General features: G+C 40.8%; 1 protein-coding gene across 2 annotated transcripts in view; it reads right to left on the reverse strand.

The window, feature by feature from the left end:
• Nucleotides 1-19539, reverse strand: part of TLR5 (toll like receptor 5) — a 70519-nt gene extending 50980 nt beyond the window's left edge. Inside the window, exons 1-2 of one of the 2 annotated variants that reach the window (XM_074222764.1) lie at nt 19398-19539; nt 16365-16505 (exon numbers count right to left, since the gene is read on the reverse strand). The gene's annotated coding sequence lies outside the window, so the exon portion shown is untranslated. The remainder of the gene's footprint in view (nt 1-16364; nt 16506-19397) is intronic. The other variant, XM_074222763.1, reaches the window with a different exon arrangement.
• Between the last annotated feature and the right edge of the window lie 1122 nt (nt 19540-20661).

Here is a 20661-nt window from a genome sequence, read left to right on the forward strand (position 1 = left end):
TGATACCAAGAGGATGATTTGAATCCATGTTCTCAGATTATCTAGATTCTAGAGCAAGGGAGAAATTCCAGGAGAGCAAGAACCTGGATGGAAAACAAATTATGTGCTTATTTTCTGAAAACTCTAACTTCTTTTGTAATTCTATGAATTTTATTTGATGCCTTTATTTAAAAACATTATTCTGAGAAGGCAGAATAGATTTCATTAGACTGCCAAAGGAGCCCAAGACACAAAATAGGTGATAAACCCAGTTCTAGAATAATGTTCTTTGACCTCAGAGCCCTTGTTTTGTCCACTGCATCCAAACTTCTTCCCCTAACTGTCCCTCACAACAAATGGACTGGATTAATAGCTGCTGGCTATTATGGGTAGAGCATTGATCCTGAAGTCAGAAGACCTGAGTTCAAATCCAGTCTAAGACACCATCTGAATGACTTTGGGCAACTTAACCTCTGCTTGCTTTAATTTCATCTGTAAAATGAAGATAAAAATAGCACTGTCCTCCATTAAATATGAAGTTTGAAGAGTGTGTGGCACAGTCCCTAGCCCATAGCAGGCACTATATATAAATGCTAGTGATTTTTAGGTCATGAGCAGGGATTTGAGGAGGAAGTATTTGGTATTGGGAGGTCAGGACAAATGTGGGAGACCAAAAGATGGGCACTGGGGTTTCTCAGGACATGGCTGCTGCTGGGGAAGGGTTTTCCAAGAGAGAGGGAAGCTGGAGGGTAGAAATAGGTATCAGAGTTGAGTAACATATGATTTGCACCAGACTTTTCTATAGCAAAGTTTCCATCTCTTCTTGTCCAGGAGCCTGAGATTAAAAACAAAACAAAACAAAACAAAACAGGGAAAAAAGCCTGGCTTGACTAGAACACTTCCCCAACTTGATTGTCAAGGAAGTCCAGCCTTGGTTTCAATAACATTCATGAATTCACATTCAATACATCAAGAACTTGGGTCACATATGCTAAGTCTTATGATGATGATCTGATTGGGATCCATGACAAGGTGGCATCTGCGATGTGTTGAGTTCTAGCATACCAGCAACAGCCCAATCAGATTTGAGATGTTGAAGCTGGATGCTCTCTTCCACTGAATGGGGTAGGTGTGGAGGCTGGACAGTAGAGGTCAATGGCAATGACCTCACTTGTTCTATGCTCCAGTGCTAACCAGAGCATAGTGAGAGAATGCTGATAGCAGAGAGAGAGAGAGAGAGAGAGAGAGAGAGAGAGAGAGAGAGAGAGAGAGAGAGAGAGAGAGAGACTCTAGTGGGCAAGATTCAAAGTTGGGGGGGTGGAGAAGCGGGGAAGGGAAGCTCATTTTGTGGAAAAGCATCAAAGAGTCTAGGTAAATCAAACGCCTGTGGCAGCAAGGATAATAGGTCCTACAAATAACAGCCCCAACTACGGACCAAAGGGCATGCTTTTCATGAAAGCAAAAGAAAAAATGTACATAACACCTACCCAGCCTTTACAGTCACACACATCATTAGCATTATCTTTGCATATAAATAACTAGCTAATGTGCTATAAAGCACAAATGGATCCGAGTTGTTCTCTATTCTTCTATTTAATTTCTAACCCAAAGTTCATTTTCTTCCTTACTATCTGATGCTCTCATTAGGATTCATGGGCATATTAAACTCAAATCTACAGACTTTTTCTCATTCCATATAATGTGGAAGGTAATCAATAAACATTGATTAAATACTTACTAAGTATCAGGTACTGGGAAAAACAGGAACAAAAGTGAAACAATCCCTGCCACAAGACTGCTTACATTCTGCTTATATTACTGCTTATATATAAATGTGAGTAAACAAAAAATACAAGTAAAATTATTTCATTTAAGGGGTTTGGGAAAGTCATCATGTAGAAGATAGGACTTGAGGCAAAACCTTGAATAAATGAATAAAAGAAAAAAGCATTTATTCAGGTTTATGTGCCAAATATAAATACAACAGTGACATAGTACCTGCACTCAAATGAGCTTATCTTATAACAGGGAAATATATATATATATATATATATATATATATATATATATATATATATATATATATATATATGTATATATGAGAATACTAGCCGGGGGAAATATTTTGGTTTGGGGAGTTACATGGACAGAAAAGAAGAGAGAAGAAGAAGGTAAAGAGGAAGAGAGAGAGAGAGAAGAGGGGAGGGGAGGAAAGAAGAAAAGAAAAGAAGAGCTCAAATACTCTCTAATTTAGTTAATAAGAGAGAAGATGAACAGCAGAGGAGATAGAGAGGTTGGCTAGTCAAAGAAGGAGGAGAACCAACAGAAAGTAGTATCACAAAGAGGAGGGAAGAGAGCATACAGAGTTGGAGGAGAACACCATATCTGTTGCATAGTTGACAAAGATGAGGGCTAAGAAAAGTCACTTAATGTTATAGTTAGGAAGTTACACCTAACCTTAAAGAGTAGTTTTAGGAGAGTAGAAGGGATGGAGGTTACATTGCCAGGGTTTGAGAAGTAACGAATAGTTAACACACTGACAATATCTTCTAATTTATTAAACAGGAAGAGTCATATAGGATGATAATTTGAAGGAGGGGCGTGGTCAAGGGAATTTTTTTCTTTTTTATTTCTTTTCCACTTCACTTCTTTTCTGTTATTTTTTTTTCCTATGTTTGGGTGAGTGTTGAGAATTTTTATAGGCAGAAGGAAAGGAGCCAGTAGAGAGAAATTGATGTAGCTGGTTAGATTGGGCTCCTTCCCCCAAAGGAGAAGGGAGATCTGGAAATAGAGACAGCTATAATGACTGATGAATATCCATGAGTGCAACCACTTAACATCAAAGGAATTCTAATAACTCCGGTGTTGAACCTTATCTGACCTGCTCATAACTGATTTATTCAAAGGTACTGGAGTTTGTTTGCCCTAGATTGGGCAAGTTATCTCATTTCCTCAATAGAAAACCTCATAGGTCCGAACCACAGACCATCTGGAATTGGCCTACTAAATGGATAGAGCCAATTTCCTGGCTATAAGGCTTCATTTTCCTGAGCCAGACAAAAGCTGAAACCCAGGTTGGCAGGCAGACAGATGCATATTTCTTTTTGTAAGAGTGAGTATTCTACCAGTTATTTGTTTGCTATCAATAAGCCCTGTAATTAAATTAGTTTTGGCAAGAGGAAAGGTCACCATATTTTAAGGTTGTAGGGAGAGAAGAAAAGGTGGGTGATCATATAAGAAGATTTTTTTAGCCATGAAGACCATGAGTCAAGAGAGCTCATTGTCTCACTGTGAATGGTCCTATTCAAATGATATTTGTTAAATTTGGTACTGAAATAGCTTCCTTTTCTTTTTATTTCCCAGTCAAACTGATGGGTGGTTGTTTAAAGACAATTAAACTCTTTGGTTCAATTAAAATATTTGTGAACTCTTGAATGATGGTCAAGGCCTTTCACAATCAATCTCCAATTTACTTGGCATCATCTATGTTCAACTCAATCCTCCCTGCACCACCCCCACCCCCCACTAGATACCAAGGTTTAAATGATTTCTTAGCAGTCCTCAAATTTCATATACTACTTTTGCACTTATCCCATTCTTTATTATGTCATTAAAGGAGTTTAACAGTTTCCCAAAAGTAATCTATCCCTTCTGGGTGGTGGTCCAGCCCTTCTGGGCTGTACTCAGTGATCACTTATACATACTGGTGTATATTATAGCTGAGCAATAAACATTCTTTATCCACTTGATCTTTCCCATGTGGATGGTTAGACCAAACTCTTTTGGAATGGTTGTCGAAATCTCCAGGAGGCATGGTACTGCACTGCTCTGAGGTTGGATGTAACAATATCATTCACAAATGGAAGCATTTGAAGAATTTCACCATGAGTGAAGATCCTTCAATTTAGATTCTGCAATAGGTCTTTTCTATCACAATGGCAAATATTTCTGACAAGCATACAACTAGATTTTATGCTTTGCAGGATGTTTGTGATCAGAGCATTTTTTTCTAAACAGGATAATTTCTGGTTTTATATCTGTTAGGTCAATGATTCTGAAGAGAAGCCTTCAGTAAAGAGAATGCTGAAGCTGGAGGGCCAACATGAAATCACGAGTCCTGAGTTTGAATCCTAGTTTTGCCAGATGATTGTGGGCAAGGCCTTAGTTTCCTCATTGGTTGAATGAGGGATTTGGATTAGATGACTTCTAAGGTTCCTTCCTATCTCTAAATCGATGATTCTGTGTAGTATTTGGGGGAAAATTTTGTTGTAACAAAGTCTTTAAGGAAGTCCTTTGTTTTACTTCCTATCTCAGTAACCCTGGACAAAAATCACTTAACTTCTGTCTGCCTCAATGTCCTCAACTGTAAAATGAGTATATTGATAGCTCCCATCTCCTAGGGCTGTTGTGACGATTAAATGAGACAATATTTGTAAAGCCCTCAGTACAGTTCCTGGCCCAGAGCAGGCACTTAATAAATGCTTCCTTCCTTTCTCCCATTGTTCTTCCTTTGTCCCTCCTTCCCTCCATGTGATTGAAAAAACATAAAATGAGAGGAAAAAAATATATGCTCCTTATTCCAAGACCTGGGTCATCTGCTATCCTTTCAGTTTTAATAGCTAAAGGTTAAAATTTATAAGAAGGAAAAAAGCATGTGGAGTGTAAGGGAAGGAGGAGAACAGGGATGATTAGCCATTGGCTGACCCAGGTGAAGATTGAATTATTGTTTTAGAAATAATCCTGCTAGCCAGAGATAGAAAGAGTAATTGTAGAAAACATAAAATACTTAGGAGTCTATCTTCCAAGACAAATTCAGAAACTATATGAAAACAATTACAAAACACTTTTTACATAAATAAAATCAGATCTAAGTAATTAGACAAATGTTAACTGCTTATGGGTAAGTCTGACTTAATATAATAAAAATGCCAATTCTACCTTAATTAAAATTACTTATTCAGTTCCATACCAATTAAACCACAAAAAATTATTTTATTGAGTTGGAAAAAAATAGTAACAAAATTCATCTGGAGGAACAAAAAAGCCAAGAACATCAAGGGAAGTAATGAAAAAAATGCAAGGGTATGGCCTAGCTACACCAGATCTAAAATTATATTATAAAGTATCAGTCATCAAGACCATTTGATACAAGCTAAGAAATAGAGTGGTGGATCAGTGGAATAAATTATGTACAAAAGAAACTACTATAGTAATCTAGTGTTTGATAAACTCCAAGATTCCAGATTCCGGGATAAGACTCACTATTTGACAAAAATTCCTGGGAAAACTGGAAAGTTATATGGCAGAAATTAAGCATAGACAAACATCTCACACCCTATACCAAGATAAGGTTAAAATGGATAAGAGATTTAGACATAAAAGATGATATCAAAAGTAAGTTAGGCAAACAAGGCATAGTTTGTCAGATCTGTGGAAAAGGGAAGAGTTTATGATCAAATAAGAGATAAAGAATATTATAAAATGCAACAGGGATAGTTTTTATTTCTTTAAATTAAAATTTTTTGCACAAATAAAACCAATGCAATCAAGATGAAAAGGAGTTGAGAAGCAATTTTTTAGCTTGTGTTTCTGAAAAAGGACACATTTATAAAATATATAGAAAACTGAGATACCACCTCACACTTATCAGATTGGCCAATATGACAAAAAAGGAAAATGATCAACGTTGGAGAAGATGTGGAAAAACTGAGACATTAATGCATTATTGGTGGAGTTGTGAACTGATCCAATCATTCCAGAGAGCAATTTGGAACTATTCCCAAAGGGCAATAAAAATACCCTTTGATCCAGCAATATCATTTCTAGGTCTTTTTTTCGAAAGATATCATAAGAAAAGATAAAAAAAAACCTCATTTGTTCAAAAATATTTATAGAAGCCCTTTTTTATAGAGGCAAAGGATTAGAAATTGAGGGGATACCCATCAACTGGGGCATGACGGAACAAATTGTGATATATGAATGTGATGAAGTGCTATTGTTCCATAGGGAATCATGAACAGTTGAACTTCAGAAAAGCCTAGAAAGACTTATATGAACTGATGCTGAGTGAAGTGAGCAGAACCAGAGGAACATTGCCTACATTAACAGCAAACATTGTGTGATGATCAGTTATGATGGACACAGTTCCTCTCAGCAGTATTATATAATCAAAAACAATTTTTTTTAAGTTTTTGCAAGGCAATGGGGTTAAGTGGCTTGCCCAAGGCCACACAGCTAGGTAATTATTAAGTGTCTGAGGTTGGATTTGAAGTCAGACACTCTTGACTCCAGGGCCAGTGCTCTATCCACTGTGCCAGCTAGCCTCCCCCAATCAAATATAATTCTAAAGGACTTGTGATGGAAAATATCATCCACATCCAGAGATGGAACAATAGAGTCTGAATGCAGACCAAAACTTACTATTTTCAAATTTATTTTCTTTTAAGCTTTTTTTCTCATTTTTTTTCTATTTGTTCTGAATCTTCTTTCACAACATACTGAATATGAAAATATGTTTAGCATAACTATACATGTATAATCTTATATTAGATTACTCTCTGTCAAAGGGAGGAGAGAAAAAGGGAGGGAGGGAGAAAAATTTGGAACTCAAAATCTTACAAAAAATGATTGTTAAAAATTATCTTTACATGTATTTGGGAAAGTTTTTTTTTTAAAAAAGGAAATAACCCTGCTAGTTTCAGTGCTATTTAGGAATATAAAACTTAAATATTTTTTTCTTTACCAAGTATTCCATCTTAAAAAATACAGAGAGATGATGGATGAACCAAAACAACAGGAATTACCAAAAAAGAACAACAGGAGATCCTGAAAATATCACAGGAATGCCTAATTTTCAGAGTCAGGTAAGGCTTTAGGAAAGCAGGAATATCATTATCAGGACAATCCAGGAGTCTGCTTGAACTAGCATGCAGGACTATGTCAATAGTATAAGAAGGCAAACCAATAGTGGGGGGAAACATCCCGGAACACTGGATGGCATTAGGAGAGGAACCTGTGAGCATATGAGGATAAAAGGAGGAAAAGACAATGGCTTACTGAAAATGAAGTGGTATATTTCTGGGAGAAATCAGTCTTTCAAAAAACCTTTTTTTTTTGTTTTTTGTTGTTTTTAAGTCTTTTTTAAATATGTCTGACACTTTGTGATCTCATTTGGAGTTTTCTTGGCAGAGAGAGTGGAGTGGTTTGCCATTTTCTTCTCTGGTTTGAACTTAGAAAGATTCCAGACCCAGAACTCTATCCACTGTGCCACCCTAACTTACCCAAAGCACTTGCTAATGTGCTAGGCTCTGGAGATACAAAGAAAGACCAATACCCCTAATCAAAACAAAATAAAATTCTAATTAAAAGTCAAGGAGTGGGCATTCTAGTGGGAGAGACAACATGCAATAACCAAGTACAAGTAAGCTAAATACAGAGACAATAGAAGATAATCTAAAAGAGGAAGGCACTAAGGGAGGCCTGGAAAAAAAAACATGACTGCAGGAGATTTGATTTGTATTGAGCTTTGAAGGAAATTGGGGAATTCTAGGAGGCAGAAGAGAATCATTTCAGAAATGTGGGACAGGCAATGAATGCAAAGGTATGAAAGTAAGAAATTGGGTTCAAGTTGGTGTTTGAATGGCAAATAGACCAGTGTAGCTGAATTGTGGATTATATGGACAGACAGAGGAGTAAGCTTGTAAGAAGACTGGGAGGGTAGGACAGGACCAAGCTATGAAAAGTTTTCAAAACCAAACAGAGGATTTTATATTCTAACCTGTAGGTAACAGGCAACTACTGGTGGTCACTGAGTAGAGGAGTGACATGGTCAAACCTATTCTTTAGAACAAGCCCAGCCCTGGAGTCAGGAGGACCTGGGTTGAATCTGATCTCAGACACTTACTAAATAGGTGACTTTGCAAAAACAAACAAATAAATAAAATAGAAAAATCCTCTAGGACAGACTGGAGTGGGGATATCCTTGAGGCAGGGAGCTCAATTAGAAAGCTGCTACAGAGGGCAGAGCCAAGATGACAACAAGAATGGATCCTGTCTTAGGCGCTCTCTCATAAAACTTATAAACTAAGGACTTTAACTAAATTTTCAAGAGACAGAACCCACAGAGGGACCCAGTGAGGCAGTTCTCCTACTCAAGGTAACCTGGAAAAGAGCAGAAAGGCTCTGCTCCCCGGGGTTGGAAGGGCAGCCTGCCAGAGGGGTGGCCTGCCAGAGCGAAAGAACTTCAGCCTCCTGGAGGCAGCCCCAGGGCGCTGGGAGCCTTGGCTCACAGCAGCGGAGGAGTTTCCTGAGCTATGCCCCAGGGAGCACTGGGCACAAATTGGGGGAACAGTGGGGGATCTCTGCCAGAGCAAGCACGTGAAGTCCAGCCCTCAGGGCAGAGCCAGTAAGCAGGAGCCCCCAGGGCATGAGTCCATTGAACCTAGGGAGGGGAGTGAAGAGAGAGAGACTGCCGAGCTCTGTCCTCTGCCCCGGAACAGGATTCTGGAGTTCTGACCACATTCAGAGCCTGATCGCAGTCTAGGCCCCCCCATAGAACAGCAGGGGCCCCTACCTCAGCCCCGTGGCAGAGGGGGGCACATATGGTCATCCACAGACCAGGAGGGAGGACAGATCCTTACACACTGAGACCCTTGTGGGAGTGTCCCAAAAGCTCAGGAAGCACCCCAAAACCAGGCTCAGGCTGGGAAAATGGGCAAGCAGAGAAACAAGAGGAACACCATTGAGAATATTTTGCATATGAGCCCAAGAAGGATCAAAATACTCAGTCTGAAGATGAGGAAGCACAAGCTCCTGCATCTAAAGACTCCAAGAAAAACAGAAACTGGGATCAGGCTATAACAGAGCTCAAAAAAGACTTTGAAAATTGAATGAAGGAGTTAGAAGAAAAACTGGGAAAAGAATGAGAGAGATGCAGGAAAAACATGAAAATGAAGTCAGCAGCCTAGTCAAGGAAATCCAAAAAAAATGCTGAGGAAAATAGCATGCTAAAAATCAGCTTAGGTCAAATGGATAAAATAGTTCAAAAAGTTATTGAGGAGAAGAATGCTTTAAAAAGCAAACTTGGCCAGATGGAAAAAGAGATAAGAAAACTCTCTGAGGAGACAAATCCTTCAGACAAAGAATAGAACTCAAGGAGATTGATGAATTTACGAGAAACCAGGACTCAATACTTCAAAACCAAAAAAATGAAAAATTAGAAGAAAATGTGAAACATCTCATTGAAAAAACAACTGATATGGAAAACAGACTTAGGAAAGATACTTTAAAAATTATTGGAATACCTGAAAGTCATGATCAGGAAAAGAGCCTTGACATGATTTTCAAAGAATTACTACAGGAAAATTGCCCTGATATCCTAGAAGCAGAGGGCAAAATAGAAATGGAGAGAATCCACCAATCCCCTAGAGAAAGAGATCCCAAAAAACCAACCCCTAGGAATATTATAGCCAAATTCCAGAACTCCAAAGTCAAAGAGAAAATATTACAAGCAGGCAGAAGGACACAGTTCAAATATCGTGGAGCTGCAGTCAGGATCACACAGGACTTAGCAGCAACTACATTGGAAGCTTGTAGGGCTTGGAATACAATATACCGGAAGGCAAAAGAGCTTAGAATGCAATGGAGAATCAACTACCCGACAAAGCTGAATGTCCTCTTCCAGGGAAAAAGATGGACTTTCAATGAACCAGGGGAATTTCAAATGTTCCCGTTGGAATGGCCAGAGCTGAACAGAAGGTTTGATCTTCAGATACAGGACTCAGGTGAAGCATGCAGATTGAAGGAGAGGGGGAAAATATGAGGGACTTGATGATGAACTGCTTGTATTTCTGCATAGAAAAATGACACTGATAATACTCATATGAACCTTCTAAATTATCAGAGTGGGTAGAAGGAGCTTTTATAGATGAAGCACAGGAGAAAGCTGAATTTGAAGATAAAATATGGTGTAAAAATGGTGCAAATAGAAAAAAGGGGAATGTGATGGAAGAAAAAGGAGAGGGGGAATAGGCCAAGATATTTCATATAATAAGATTTTTCTTTATTACAATGAGCTATTGCAATGATATGGAAGGGGGAAGGCAAGGGGGAATGAGGGAATCTTTACTCTCATCAGAGGTGGCTAGGAGAGGAAACAGCATATATACTCAATGGGGTATAGACATCTGGAGTAAGAAGGAGAGGGGGGACAGAGGGAAGAGGGGGGAATGTGAGTGATGGAGGAGAGGATGGGCCATGGTGGGAGAGTGGTCAGATATAACACATTTCCTTTTTTACTTTTTGCAAGGGCCTGGGATTGGAAGGCCTGTCTGGGGACCATAGGGCCAGGTGGATGCTGGGCCTAAGGGGTGGGTGGGGGGTTTGGGGCCTTATGGCCCCAGGGCCAGGGATCTGTCTGCTGCACCACTCAGCTACCCTACAGCAGAGTAAGAGTGAAAGGAGAGAGAAAATATAGTACATGGTAGTGGAGAAATATGAAAGGAGGGAGTTGCGATCAGCAATGGCAACGGTAGAAAAATATGGAAGTAACTTTTGTGATGGACTTATCATAAAGAATGTGATCCACCCACAACAGAGTTGTTGGTGTTGGAACAAAGACTCAAGCACATTTATTATTAGTAGTATTATTTTTTTTGGGGGGGGGTACAGGGCAAATGGGGCTGGGTGGCCTGCCTGGGGCTGCATAGCAGGGTGATCATTGGGTGTCTGAGGCCGGATTTGGACCTGGGTGCTCCTGGCTCAAGGGCCAATGCTCTGTCTGCCACCCAACCACCTCTACTATTATTACTATTTTATTTTATTTTGGGTCTTTTTTTTCTTTTCTTTTTTTTTTTTTTTGGTTTTTGCAGGGCAGTGGGGTTCAGGTGTACAGGGCTGGATTTGGGCTTGGGTGCTCATGGCTCCAGGGCTGGTGCTCCATCCAGGTGCGCCACCTGGCCATACCTACAATTATTACTATTATTTTTTTAATTTTAATTTTTTTTCTCTCCCCTTTATTGCTCAAACGAGTCTATATTTACTGGGGGGGAGGGGGTATTTCGTTTACTCTTAAACAAGAATATTTTATTAATGTATATAAAAAACATTATTTGTACAAAATGAGAATAAATATTAAAATAGAAAGCTGATACAATAGTCTAGACAAGGGGTGAGGAAAATCTAAATTAGGGTTGTTTAGGAGAAGGGAGGTATAGGAGATATGTTGTGGAGTGAGAATTGCAACTATGGTTTTCATGGTTTTCTTGTCCTACAACCCAAATTTCACTTCTTTGAGTACCTCATTTATAAAATGGTTGATGATCTCTAAATAGGATATTTCAGTTCTATTATTTTAATTCTCTAAAAACAATAACCCAGTTCTCTTCAAGACAAACTAAGTTGTAAACACAACCCTCTATCAGTCTTTATTTACCATCCAGATGTGGAGCATCATGAGGATGGACTTGCCAAACAAAAGAGGGAATGCAAAAGAAACTGAAGATAAAGGAGGTCCTTCCTTGGAGGGACTGTAGGAAGAGGTAGCCATAGTAAAACCAAAGGGTTGGGGGTTGAGCAGCAGGTAGGAAAGGGGAGGGAGCTTTATATGCCCCTTATTTTGTGTGTGTGTATACAAAGCCTTTATTTGATGCATATGTGTTTCATTTGTTGTCTCAGTACAGGTGATCATGGTTTAGATCAGTAGCATTAACTAACATTTTGCCATTTATTAGGCCCCCAACAATTAGAGCAACCCAACTTCAAATGTTATGTTCTGCACAAAATGCATGGTACAAAATTCATTCATTCAGCATGGTGCTGGAACAGTTTAGATAAGGTCTCTGTCCCAAGGTTACCTCTGGAAGGTGAAGGGGGCATATAAGCTGATGGTGGTATATGCCTTTCTAATGCTAGACCTGGTACACCTTACCTATGTATAGTGACCCTATTACCCACACATGTGATCCCCAAAGACTTAGGCACTGGACCACTTTCAGAGCCTATGCCTAAAACCTCTGGGATAAGTGACTATATTCCCCCCCCCCCCCCGTTTTCTTAATAAATAAAGTGGAAGATCTGAAGTGAGGAAAACTTCATTTCAAATCTCACCTCAGACTTTTAGCGGCTGTGTAAATTCCTTCCCCCACCTTAGTTTACTTAACTGAAAAATGGGTAAACAATAGGAGTTACATAAAAGGGTTATTGTAAAAAGCAAATAAGATAGCTGTGGGTAGTACAATGGATAAAGCACTGGGTCTGGAGTCAAGAAGATTCCTCTTTCTGAAGTTCAGATCCAGGTTCAGACATTTACTAGTTGTTTGACCCTGGGTAAGTCACTTAACCTCAGTTTTCTCATCTGTAAACTTGTCACCAATGGGATTTGGGGTTGCCAATTAAAGATAGAAATAGAGGGTTACTGAAAGACGAAGGAATTTGTGCGCTCCCTGGGATTTTAAAACTGCTCAGGGGGTAGCTAGGTGGCGCAGTGGATAGAGCATTGGCCCAGGAGTCAGGAGTACCTGAGTTCAAATTCGACCTCAGACACTTAATAATTACCTAGCTGTGTGTCCTTGGGCAAGCCACTTAACCCCATTTGCCTTGCAAAAACCTCAAAAAACAAAACAAAACAAAACAAAACAAAACAAAAAAAACTACTCAGGATTCTATTGCAAATTGTTATAAAGTAAACAGGTTAAAACTCCTAGAAAAGCAGTAAGCACTTTGAGGATAGGCTAGGTGAAATTTGAGTGAGAGTGAAAGAGAGAGTATGTCTGGGCCATGTGGCATGGGGACCCATGGTGAACCACCAGGGCCCTAGCAGACAGTCAAGAAGTAAGAAGGGGCCGTGCTTCCTTTTAAATACACTTCTGTAGCAGGTTGGACAAGGGGTGGAGCTTGGGGAGTGGTGTAGCACCTGGCCCAAGGTATTCTCCAATGGGAAGCGATGTGCTGGTCCTTCCTGTCCCAAGGTGCAAGATTTCTAAGTTCAACAAGTCACTTCCTTTCATGCTAACATCAATGGGCAAGATCAAGTAACTGGAAACTGGAAGCTAGGTGAAGAAGGAATGGGGAGACAGGATACAAACAACAGGGGTCAAGGGGAGACAGATACAATCAACAGGGCTCAGTTTACATCTGAGGAGCAAACAACCTGACACAATTAACAAAATTTAACAGCATTAAAGATTACAGAATTTGTTTCTAATTATAAATTTTCTACATTCATAATTCTCTGCATCAAAATGAACTGGAAAAGAAAATGGCAAACCATTCCAGTATCTGCCAAGAAAACACCAAATGGAGTCAGACACAACTGAAGAGTCAGACACAAGAAAATGCGGTTAAACAAAAAAGAAAAGTTTCACACATCTTAAAAGTATTCTCCATAAATGAGACTCTCATCATCATTCATCTCAAGTACCACCTGCTGGATTCAAAGAGGTTCCTCCACAGGGGCTGTCACAGAAATCAGTTGTTCTCATAGTAAGATTGACTATCAGAATATCCAAAGATACTCAGGAATGCAATTAGATTTTACCATTGAAAATGCATAGAAAGCAGTCAGGTAGCAAAGCAGTGGACTTGGTCCTTCAATACAAAATAACCCTGAATAACATGGGTTTTTCCTTTTCAAGAAGAAAGTGAACCTAGTTAACCACTTTAGATTTTTGTCACTCTATTTTCTTTCCTTAAGCCTGGTTTCCAGAATTCAAAAAAAAATATCTATGAGTCATTGTCTTTTTGTAGAGGGGGAAAAAAGGTGGAAAAATAAAATGTATTTATCTCAGAGATCTTCCCACTGGTATAGTAACTATAAATACTGTGTAGCATAGAAGGAGTTCTTAAGTATCTAATTATAAGTGAACAGCTCAAGTTGCATTATTAGCAATAGTTAACAATTAGCTATATTGATTATATTTTAGGCTCTTGGGGGAAAAAAAGGTGACTCACTGAGAAGTCAATCGCTGCTGAGTGACAGCTCTGTCTGGAATTCTCAGCTCAAAGGTCAGAGAGTGTCAATATTCTAGATTAGAATATTAACATTTGTTCTCTTTGAGGTCAAAAAAGCTTTAATGGCCTTCCCAATACACTTCAGCTAAATCTGGCCTGTTGATGGGGAAAGTAAATTGCTAGGGAAGATTGGATGCTGCAAGGCTGAGAGAGATGATGACACATGAAAGATACCATACCACATCCCTTGTAAGTAATGACACCATCAGCTAAGGGCAGCTCATTTGGATTGTGATATAAATGAGAAAAAAATTGGGGCGATGGGGGGGAGTAGGAGAGTTGCGAAGGAAATCTATTAAGTTGTGAGGAGTAAGGTTCAGAGAATGAAAATGTGAAAAGATTAGAAAATACTTGCAAACTATCTTGGGAGGGATTTATAAAAGGGTTGGACAGAAAAGAGCTATCAACAGGAACCTCAGACAACAAAACCATAACTAATCTGTGGCTGATTAGGATTACCCTGCCTGCTTGAGGAGTGAGTGTGAGACTGACAGAGGCTCAGGGGAGGGGGAACTGGAGCTGCTTGATGACTGAGTGATAGGATTTCAGAAAGGGATTTAACTGTAATGAACTTAGCTGGAGCAGATGAAAATTGAAAAGTGATTTCATTAATGGTGATCAGGCCCAAGTGACTGTGGAGGGGGGAAAAAAAGGGGAAAAAAAAGATGAAGAAGTTAAAGCCTCCCCGAATAAGAACCCTTGGAAATATATAGCTCACTGTCCTGAGTCCCTGCAGAAGGAATAGCAAATACCACTATTTTGTGAACCTATTTACATATCTATGGGTAGAGGTGTGGTGAGGAGGCAAAAGAATTGGCTCCATCTTCTTCCCCATGGGACAACTGCCAAGGTATAAGAGTTCAAGATAAAAATCATTGCCTTAAATCCACTAACCAGCTACGTGACCCTGGGCTCACAGACTCAAAGATTTCAGGCTCAAAAGAGGCTTAAATAACAACATATCCAATTTCTTATTTTTATGGATGAGGAAATTGAATTTCAGAGAGTTGACTTAACTTTCTCAAGGTCACATAGGTAGCTTGCAGAAGAACCTGGATCCTTTGATTCCAAATCTGGGGCTCTTTCCAATACTCTAAGATGTTTGTGAACCTCAGTTTTCTCATCAGTAAGATCAAAGTATTTCTCCTTTCAGCTCTAATGCTTATAGTGCTAGGACTAACTTTCCCAGGAGCTTACAGCAATTACAACTGCAGAATCTTTGTATTGGGAGGGGCTTTACAGAAAATCAGACAGGGTTTATGTTAAGTAGAACATCCAGTTCTCAACCCTTCTCTCCTCCTCTCCCTTTCTCCAGAAAATCTATCCTTGATGAAGAATGCAGTCATGGAATATGGACTGATGCCTATGATTACTGAGTATTACAAAAATGCATAGCAAGAAACAGAGCTCTTTGCTATCAATTACATTATTTTATTTAAAGGGCACCTTTCTTCTCTAAAGATTTAAAATACTTTCCTTATGTGACAGTTTTATCCTCAGAGGACAGAACACTTATTCCCATGTTTCCATTTTATTGTAAAGCATCACTAATTGTCATTGGAGTTGATTAGAACTATTTCTGGCCTGGACCAATATGATTGGGCCCAGTTGATCAGGCAATGAATTAAATTCCCCTTAGGTTTATGAAATTGTCAGTAATGGAAGGAATGCAACCGAGTCAATCTTGTAGCAAGTTGGACATAGAAATCTATGTCAAAGGGCAAACAGAACTACCATTTTTTTTTATCCTGAACTAACCAACAGTGAAATGAGTCAAACAACTGCAAGGGAACTGCAAGGGAACCAACATGAGAAAACACCAAAAAATATATTTATACAAGAAGGGGAACAGGAGATGGAGTAGGATAGAATAATCTACCTTTGACTTAACCGCTCAAATTGACTACCTAAAGCACAGGACTGACCATTTCATGCCTCTGCTCAAGAAGTTTCAATGGCTCCCTACTGTATTTAGGAAAAAATACAAACTCCCTAGACTGGAATTTAAAGATGGTCAAAGTCTGATTCCAGTCTATTTTTTTTCCAGATTGTTCTTCTCCTTCATGTATACTAACTCGGTCATAGCCAAATTAAGCATTTGCTATTTCCTGAATTTGACATACCCTTCTGTGTCTCACCTCTACATCATAGAATTATCTGCTTCTTTCAGCTCTAAGCTTGGGTATCTCCATCTTAGAGAGGCTTATTCTCCTCAGATGTTTTGCAACTGGGCAACTGCTTTTATTTAAACAGTTTCCAAACCTTAAAGTAATTAACACTGTATATATACTTATGGCTCATTGTCATCAGCACATGGGCACCCACTACAAAGGTGATAAAGGAAAGAGAGAGATTCTAAAGAAGTCTTGAACAGACACCTTACAACAATATCCTCTTCCAATAAGCAGATGACAGAATGGAGAAAAACAGATGAAGTCTGGCTAGTTAGCCAGGGCAGTCTCCTGTTGCTTAATGACTATGCTCAGCATTAACTTGTAATCATTAACACCGCTTTCCACCTAGAGAACAAGAGAAAACATTTTAATGTACCCAAGGACCCAAAGAGTGACATTTATCTTACTAATTGCAACCTCATTCACACCAAATGACTGCCATGATTAGTAGTGCATGCTGGTGAGCAAACATTCTATAGCTACTCACCAAGGTTAGAATCAGTGTTCTGGGAAGTGACATCCAATCTAAGTGTCTATAGATCAGACTATTGGGGAAATGTATACCTGATTCAATCGGGTTCTGTATCAAATGAGACATCACAGTAGCCTTAATAGATGCTCTTAGAACAAGAGCAGCTACCCTCATTAGAAGTTGAGCTCCTTGAGAGTAGGGATGTCTTTGGCCTTTCTTTGTAGTACCAGTGCCTGCACAAGACACTTAAGAAATGCTTATGGCCTGACTCCCCATCCCCAAATTTAGGAGCATTTAGGAGAACCTGATAATTTCTGATGTAGAAATCCATGACCACCATAGGTACTGACAAAAAATTCACTCAAGATACTTGAATCCTTGAGTTTTCCATCTTTCCTACTTAAATTGGAATCAATATCGTGAACCTTCGGAATCACTACAATTTACTAAAGAATTAAGTTAAATATTACACCGAGTTTACATTTGGAACAAGGTTCAAGATAATAAAATCTAAATCTTAAAAGGACAGGAACAGATTAACTACAATTTTAGAGATACCCAGAGGGGAAGGAACTTGCCCATCATCACAAAACTGTAAGAAGCACGATGACAATGCTTAATATGAAAATGGGCTTCAAATCCAGGTTATGATTCCAGATAGAGCACTCTTTTTTCAGAGAGGCGAAATATCTCCCCATGGTCATACAAGGTAAGGAGCAGGACTGAAATTCAAACCCAAGCCCTGTAATATGAAATTTGGCATTTTTAACTACACTACACTGCTTTATGATGCCAGCTGTATGGACTTGGGGAAATCATTTACATTCCCTGAATATCAATTACTTTATCATTAAAGTAGGGATTCAGTCTTTTTCCAAAAATTTAACTTCCTCATAGAATGAGAAATAGCTAATAAAAGGGAATAGGAGTTGTTTGGACATGTCTGACTTTTCATGACTCCATTTAAGGTTTTCAAGAAACTGAGGCAAACAGGGGCAAATGACCTGTCCAGGTCACACAGCTAATAAGTATTTGAGGCCAAATTTGCACTCAGGTGTTCCTGATTCCAGGCCTGGCTATCTATACACTGTGCCACCCACCTAACTACCCCAGTTAGCCAATGGGAGGATCAGTATAGAAATAATAACAGATGTCATGCTTGGCTCCTAATTCTCTTATCCCAACCCATATCATTCAATCTGATGCCAATGTCTGTCAATTTTATCTTTGTAACATCTCTCACATATTCCCCTCTCTACTCTGTCACCACCACCCTGTTCGGGTCTGCATCATATCTCTCTTGGACTATTTAAATAGTCCAGATCTCCATTCCACAAGTCTCTTTCAATTCCAGACTATTCTCCATTTAGCTGTGACCATGGTGACCTCCTATCATTAACTCCAATGGCTCCCTATCAACTCCAGATATAAAACCTTCTACTTGGCTTTCAAAGACCTTCCTAGCGCTTAGCACCACCCTATCTTTCCAATCTTCTTACATCTTATACTTATACATGCACATGCATACACACGTATGCATACACACGTGTGCACGCACACACACACACACAATTATACAAACCTCCCACATGCTCTGGGTTCTAGTGATATAGATTTCCTAGCTATTCCCCATATTTCATTTCCAGATTCATCATTTTCCTGGTAGTCTCCCATGCCTCCATTGCTCTTCTGTATCTCTGCCTCCTGACATCCCTGGTTTCCTTCAAGTTCTAGCTAAAATTCTCCCTTCTAGGAGATCCCTTTCTTAACCTTCCTTAATTCTAGCGCCCTCCTTCTAATGATTATCTCAATTGTTCCTTTATATATCTTGCTTGTACACAATTGTTTGTATTAGATTATGAGCTCCTTGAAAGCAAGGACTCTTTGCCCCCATTAATACAGTGTTTAGTATATAGTAGGGGCTTAATAAGTGTTCATTGACTTTTGACTAATACTTATTACTCCTTCCTCACTGGGTTGTAGTGAAAACAGCTTTTGTAGCTCATACAGTCACCTAGGGGCCCTTTCTCCTCTCTTGGCTGCTTTGCACCACTTTCGGCTGCACACCTAGTTCTCTTGGCAAAACTTGGGGTGCAGCTGAGTTGGGATAGCAGGGAACCAGGAAGGGAGCAAGGGCAGGTTCCAAACCCCCAGGAGTGGGCTCCTTAGGAGGACAAGAATTAGGACAAAGGCTCCAGGTGAAAGTGTTAGGGGGAAAGTTAAGTGCTCTATGCACTGCTAAATAGTAACAACAGGACTTCGGGCCCTGGGGGCACGGTCTTCATCTGTGTCAGTCTGTCCCCGCCCCCCCGCGGTTTCTGAATAGTCTACAGTCCCCATGCTCTCCGGAGTCTCCCAACTACAGAGGCCTCCTCAGCTTCCTCTTATGGGCAAGAAATTACACGTGTGTGTGTGTGTGTGTGTGTGTGTGTGCAAAAGAGCCTCGGATACGTGTGAGTGTTCCCAGGCCCAGGAGCTCTGCCCGCGCCGCTCACCTCCAGAGATCGTCTCCCCCCAGCCCTCTTTTCTGCCCGGGCGCCAGCCAAAGGGCCCTCAGAACTTCTCATGTTCTCCCAGCCCCACAGTCGGCCCTGCAGAGCCCAGTCCTCCTCCCAGATTCCTTCCCGCTCGCCGGGAGCCCCGGGGCCCCTCAGGTCCCCTCCCGCGCTCCAGGGATCTCTTCGGGTCCGTCCCGCCCCTTACTCCCAGAGGGCGAGGAAGGGTCTTTCCCTGCCACCCCCCCCCCCCCCAGTTCCTCAGCTCACCTGTTCCTCTTGCTCCCTCCTCAGCTTGGCCAGGCTCCTCTCCTCCCGCCTCCTCAGCAGCTATCTCCTCCTTCCCTTTCCAGCCGCCTCCTTGGGGGACTCTTCCCGCTCTCCCCCTTTCCCGCCGCCACCCCCAGGACTCCCTCTGACCACCCCAACAGTCGCTACCTTCCTCAAACTCCTCGAAGCCCGAGCTTCCTGTCTCAAATGCCAAGAAGTGCGGGGGGAGGAGGGGGAAGGAGTCTGGGCGACGGGTCTGGGCCGGCGGAGCCGAGGCCGCAGGCCCAGGGAGGCCCCGGGACTTGTCGGGGGTCCGGGGTCGCGGCCCCGGCCGGAGCCGGGAAGGTGAGGTGCCTTTCTGCCTGTCTACGCACGTGGTGGGGAGGGCAGAGAGGGGCACCAGTGCTTGTTCAGTCTTCAGTTCTGTCGAAGCCTCAGTGACCCCGTTTGGGGTTTTCTTGGCAAAAACACCGAAGCGCGCATTTCTCTCTCTCCGGTTCCTTTACAGGGGTGGAACTGAGGCCAGCGGCTCTGGTCTGTGTGCTCGCCCAGTCCTAGTGAGGGTGGGATAGCATTTGAACTCAGGAAGAGAATTCTCCCAGAATCCAGACCTCCTACCTAGCTGAAGAAACAGAAGCCGGGGCCAAAAGACCAGATTCTAGTCCCTAGAAGGGCCCTGTTCTTAGGTTTGAGGACCAGGGGGGTAAAACGAGGCAAAGAGAAAAAGACCTCGTTTCAGAGACAGGGGTGATCAGGAGGATTGAGCAACTGTTGCCCTGGACAGAAAGTATGAAGTTATTAATGTCCACAGAACCCCAAGCACTTCAAAGGGAAGATAGACAGTTTGGAATTGATTCTGCAGTGTTCCAGAGACATCCTGGACTTTTGCTGCAAATTTCTGCTTTTTTCCTTATTTCCTTCCTTCACCCGATCAGAATCTAGAATTTTTCTAGACAGACACAGAAACATACCAGACCAGTGCAAAGTTTGAACGATTTGGAGTTATTTTATGTCGAAAATTGGGGAAGTAGCTTTCAGAACTAAAACCCAGCTCAAGGGCATAAAGGAAGTCATTGCTGGACTTAAGGCTAAACTCAAATGCAGGAAAGTCTGGTTTGCCTGATGAAGGAGGGAGAGAAATGTGTTACCCTCCCCTCCCCCAGCCAGTTCCCTCCCTTTGAAAGCTGAGCCTCCCGCTTTTAAGTGCCATTACCTGAAACTTGACTAACTCGTTCATTGATAAACCTGAAAAGACTAGGGTAAA

The sequence above is a fragment of the Macrotis lagotis genome, chromosome 2, assembly GCF_037893015.1.
Source record: "Macrotis lagotis isolate mMagLag1 chromosome 2, bilby.v1.9.chrom.fasta, whole genome shotgun sequence".
Classification (NCBI taxonomy): domain Eukaryota; kingdom Metazoa; phylum Chordata; class Mammalia; order Peramelemorphia; family Peramelidae; genus Macrotis; species Macrotis lagotis.